Source organism: Triticum urartu, unplaced genomic scaffold (genome assembly GCF_003073215.2).
Source record: "Triticum urartu cultivar G1812 unplaced genomic scaffold, Tu2.1 TuUngrouped_contig_898, whole genome shotgun sequence".
In the NCBI taxonomy this organism is placed as follows: Eukaryota; Viridiplantae; Streptophyta; class Magnoliopsida; order Poales; family Poaceae; genus Triticum; species Triticum urartu.
The window spans coordinates 40452-45715 of NW_024119981.1; the positions used below are offsets into that span (position 1 = coordinate 40452).

Genomic DNA, 5264 nt, shown 5'->3' on the forward strand with positions numbered 1-5264 from the left:
ATAGCACCAAGGAAGGATTTTCAGCTGCTCACAAGGGCAAGTGGAAGCTGGACTTGGAGCGTTATGCCCTATTTAATGCTCATGAGATTCATGCGGGTTATCTAAACCGCCTTCATACCAACCGTGACTTTGAAGCCGGCTTAGTCAATCTGATGAAGGAGCGCTTTGAGGTAAACACTCAAAAACTCTTCTGATATATATATATAGAATGGGTCTATTATGATAACACCTTAAGACTGTTATTCTTCTAACCCCTCCGACCCACCCCGTTAGCTACAAACTAAAAAAACAAATCCCACCCCACCTTATCCTCTCGTCACCCACCCTCCTCTCTCTCCTTGTGCTCCTCGATCAAGTCTACACGCCTCCCGTTCTAGCCCGCCGCCGCACCATCTCCTCCCCGGCACCACCACACTACTCCCTCCCCGCGCCGTGGCACCAACCCCTCCCCGTGCCGCCGCACCATCTTCTCCCCTGCACTACCACACCACCTCACTCCCCGCGCCGTGGCAACACCCCCTCCCCGCGCCGCCGCACCATCTTCTCCCAAGCACCACCGCACCACCTCACTCTCCGCGCCGTGGCACCACCACCTCCCCACGCCGCCACACCCTCTCCAACCACCTCCCTCCTCGGGCCACCTGCCCCCGCGTCAGCTAGCCATCGAATCTGCCCCATCACCATCCTCCCACGACTACCCGATGACAGATCCGGTTGTAGCCGTCCTGGGGGCGTTAGCAATGGCCGACTCCAAGGATTGGAGGGGTTACGTTGAGCTTGGGGGTCGCCGGAGACCCACCCCTCCACCCCTGCCCAGATCCATCAGGCGCGTGCCGGTTCTTGCTGCCCACCCCTCCGCCGCCGCACGAGTCGTGCTGTTGACTTTTTTTGTTTTTGCTACAGAAAACTTCAATGCACCGCGAGGGATGGCTTCGGGGCTCATCCGACGTCCTCCGGATGTGAATGTTGAAGTCCCTCCCCTCTCTTCCACTACGTTGCCTGATTCCCTCCAATTCCTCTATTTGGCAGGTCTGGCAGCACTCCCGCATCGATGTAGCTCACTTCGTCCATATGGGTGTTTTTTTGGATCGAAATGCAGCTCACTTCGCCCAATTTCCGGAACAGCATGAGCGTGCGGGCGTCCCTGCCCTGCAGCCAGGCGACAGCACCCGTGCAGTCCACAAACGAGGCCATGAAGTTGAAGAGCGACCGGTGAGGTGGCCCTTTCCAGTGAGAAAATCATGCAGTGCTGTCGAGTGTGGCGTGCAGTCTACGGCTCTCACCTGCAGCTCTCTCCTACACTTCTTGTTTGCACGCGGCGGGAGACAAGTGCACTGCACTATGGTGGCCGGCCGCATAATTATTTCTTTAGTAGTTCATCTTTGCTGTTTGTTTTAGTTTCACCATGTTTGTGGTTCCCTTATGGCATCTTGTAGTACGTATTGCATATACATGCAGTTTTTTCTAATGCGAAGATAACAATATAATGGTGTAACAGAAAAGTTCTAGAACAAAAGAACACAAATAGTTAAAATAATGCAGTTCACCAGTCTTGTCTACTAGTTTGGACGTAGTAATAGAAAAGGTTTACCGGAGGGCTGATGTGCCCGGCAGCGCCGCCATGCAGTTCGCTGGCGATGCCAGAGATGCCGCGCACGCGAGCGGTTGAGATGGCCCTGGTGTGCAGCTCAGATGGGCGGCGTGCGCAATTCAGTTAGAAATTTTCTTTTTTAAAACTATTCAAGGATATGTCCAAGCTGGTGCAGGTTTCTGATTTATTGCAGCTCGGTTGGTCCTCAAAATACAGTTCTGCTGATCCTCTATTGCAGCTCTGGCAGGTGCTAGTGCTGATTTTGTGTGTATGTATGTGTGTGTGGCTATGTAAAACAACTGATGGATGTATTGTGCCCATGAACATCATCAGCGACCATAGACAGTGGCGCAATATAGAAAGTACTTTGGTTGGTTCGACCGTGTAGTACTTTGTGTTTTTGTGCGGTTCACTTGTTCTTTTAAAAAATCAAAATAATGTTGGTGGGAGGTAACATTCTTTGATGCAATGTAATTTTTAATGCACCCCATTTGCCCCTTTCATGCAGCTCACTAAACATTGACCATGTAGTCTAGTTGAAACTAAAAAAACTCAACAGAAACCAAAACATCTTGAAGAAGTTCACTTCTTATCAGATGTGGTTCACTCGCTCAGTCTCTACGGTCCACTTGTTAGAAAAAAAGTCAAAATAATTTTTTTTATAAAATGATGAAAGAAACCTTGAAAGCTCACTTGACTATCTGATGCAGTGCAGTTTTTGGTCTGAAGCAGTGTGTTCATGTGTTTTATGCAGAAAACACGACGATTTTGGTCTCGCGAAAAATAGAGTGTCTGTGTTTCGGTATTTTTAACATTACTCTTAAACCATAAAGAATTAGAGATAGCATTCTACATGAAAAAGTTGCGTCTTGATGATACCTTTCTAACGACGTAGCGTTTGGATCATTCCGACGAGCTGTTTTAGAAAAATTACAAAAAACGGTCGTTGCCACTCGTCGTCCATTGCATGATTTTCAAAATTTACTAAAAACCATAAGGAATCTCAAAAACATTTCAACATATGAAAGTTGCGCCTTGTCCGTAGCTTTCCAACAGCATATCACATGCCTCGTTTTGACAAACGGTTGAAAAATTGGAGCGAAAACAGTACCTAAAAATTGATTTTTTTTGAAAAACAGAATTCGCGATTTAGTAAAATTGAAACTGCTCTTAAACAATAACGAATTAGAGAAAGTAATAGATATGAAAAAGATGCGCCTCGACGATATCTTTCCAATGGTGTATCATTTGCTTCATTCCGATAAGTGGTTTAAAAAACGGAAAAATACGCTCACTGCCACTCGTTGGGCGCCCACCATTTTCAAAACTGCTCTTAAACCGCGATAAATCTCGAAAAGTGTTCAACATGTCAAAGTTGCGCCTAATCCATAGCTTTTCAACGGTTATTATATGCCCCGTTCTGACAAACGGTTAAAAATTAGAGCGAAAATAGTACCGAGAAAACACAACGTGCAGTTTTTTTCGACATGAAGTTCACTAGTCTCTGTGTTGCAGTACCTTTGCTACTGAAAGTGCAGTGCCCTCGCATTGAGCATGCAGTACGGAAGTGTTATCAGAATAGTTATTCTACTAATATTAGCAGAATAGACCGCCAAGTCTACTGAATATGAAAGAATTGAACATATTGTAGACTTAATTAAATAGCATCTTTGACCTTGTAGCTATTCCATCGCAATTTTTTAACTCTGCTGAATGAAAGCAAGTAGTTCCCAATGGCCGGCTTAAACTGGAAGGTTAAGCCGTGACTTCAAATTGTAGTGCTAAAATCTGCATATGTAGCCCCCAAGGGCCGGCTTAAGCTGCATAGCTAAGTTGGGACTTATCACCATACTTATGAACAAATCCTCATATGTAGCCCCCATGAACCGGTTTTCGTTTAAGAAACTAACCGGGTCATAAAGATTTGCCTTTAAAAAAGAGCAATACACATTAGCCCCCAAGTGCCAAGTAAAATGGTTGTATTATGCTTGGGACAAATAAGATGATTAAAATAACCACACACTGCTGCTTAATCTCTTTGTCTCACAGGCTGAATTAAATATGAAGGAATCCCAAGTGGTGGATCTGCGGTAGAACATCCAAACTCAGCAATCTGAAACTTCCAAGGCCAAATCAGAACTGAAAACCACTTTGGAAGACATTGAGAAGTTGAAAAAGGATTTCAATGCTAAGAGGAACAGCTGGGATATGGAGAAGGCGACTCTATTGAAAAGAGCTGAAGATGCAGAGGCTGCTCTTAAGCCGGTGACTAACGAGTTATCCGGTCTGAAGCGTCAAATTAATAGCAGGACAGCCACCATCTTTGGTAAGTAACATTATACTTCAATCTTTCACCACCAACATATAATAACCCTCAGCCAATTTATCAATATCTTTGCCAATGCAGGTTCCAGAAGCTCCAACCTTGGTGAAGATATGTGTGTGAAGCTTAAAGCTGTGTATACCCTTGTGGAACAGTTATACACCGGCGCTCAACGGGCTATATCCGCTATCTCACATAAGAAGCAACCACCTTCACTCATCAAGGAAGTGCTGGAGAAATTATCCGTGCCGCCTCAAAGAGTTGAAGAGCTAAAGCGATCAGCGGCCAGAGCTGGTGCCATCACCGTGCTGAGTCGGGAAAAGGCATGGCAGGCAGAACTGGACCCAGAAAAGTTGGCCATCGACTGCCCAAGATTGAAAGAGGACATGCCTCCCTTCGAAGCAGCAGATTTCTCCAAATGTGTAAGGGAAATGCGCCCTTTAGCAAGCAAGCTAGCTGAAGAGACTGACTTGTCAAAATGTCAGGCGGCTTACACCAAAGAAAACTCAAGGGTAGCAGCACCGGTTCATGATGCTGTGGATCTCATCCCACCAACACGTAAGCACACCTTCGCTCCCAATATTGACCCGTCGACCCTCATAGATGATGAAGCTGTATTGAAAGCTTTGACTGGGTTTAACTGGGCCACATCTGACTTCCAGATGACAGGCGTGAAGAGCCGGCGCAGGATGACCCGGAATCCGCAACCCGCCAGGACCATGAGAACTGACCAAAGGGTCGGTTTGCAAACTACCACATAGAATTTGTGCATAGAAAAACACATATTCTTTTGGGCCGTCTGACGCCTTGTAATAGGCTAGCTGAAAACAATGATCTGCCATGCCATCGTGCATGTTTATTTGCATAATACATTAAACCACCGATCTGATGCTGAAGATCTGCTGCTTATGCTCATAATATTATCAATCACGTAGGTCATGTTATCATATTCCCTGCACACAAGTAGAGAACATGTGCCCTGGCGATTCACGCCTGGTGGGTCATGATGTCCCATATAAATTTTTTCTGGTGACTTTAAAGTCTATAACTAGGGCGAGTTATCAAAGCTCGCCTATTCATCCCACAATAAACAAACATACCTGGAAGATTGCCTCAAATTGCCGGCTTATATCACCTCATCCAGTGAGGGTGACAACCCAACACTACAAAAAAGACATATCCGTGACATTTTGGGCCAAACAAATTTTTTTCTGTCATACTTATGACACTTCTATGACGATAATTGTGACAAAACCCGGTATCATCATAAATGTGGTGGGGTCCTACTTCTATGACAAAAAATCATGACAGAAAATGGGCTTTTTGTCCTGGGCGGGCCGGAGACGCAGT

At 45.7% G+C, this 5264-nt stretch overlaps 1 long non-coding RNA gene across 1 annotated transcript; it reads left to right on the plus strand.

Moving 5' to 3' along the window:
• The first annotated feature begins 287 nt into the window (after positions 1–287).
• On the plus strand, positions 288–1546 carry LOC125532078. The gene is made up of 2 exons (XR_007293720.1): positions 288–1029; positions 1126–1546. It is a non-coding gene; the product is annotated as an uncharacterized LOC125532078 (long non-coding RNA).
• The last annotated feature ends 3718 nt before the right edge of the window (positions 1547–5264 follow it).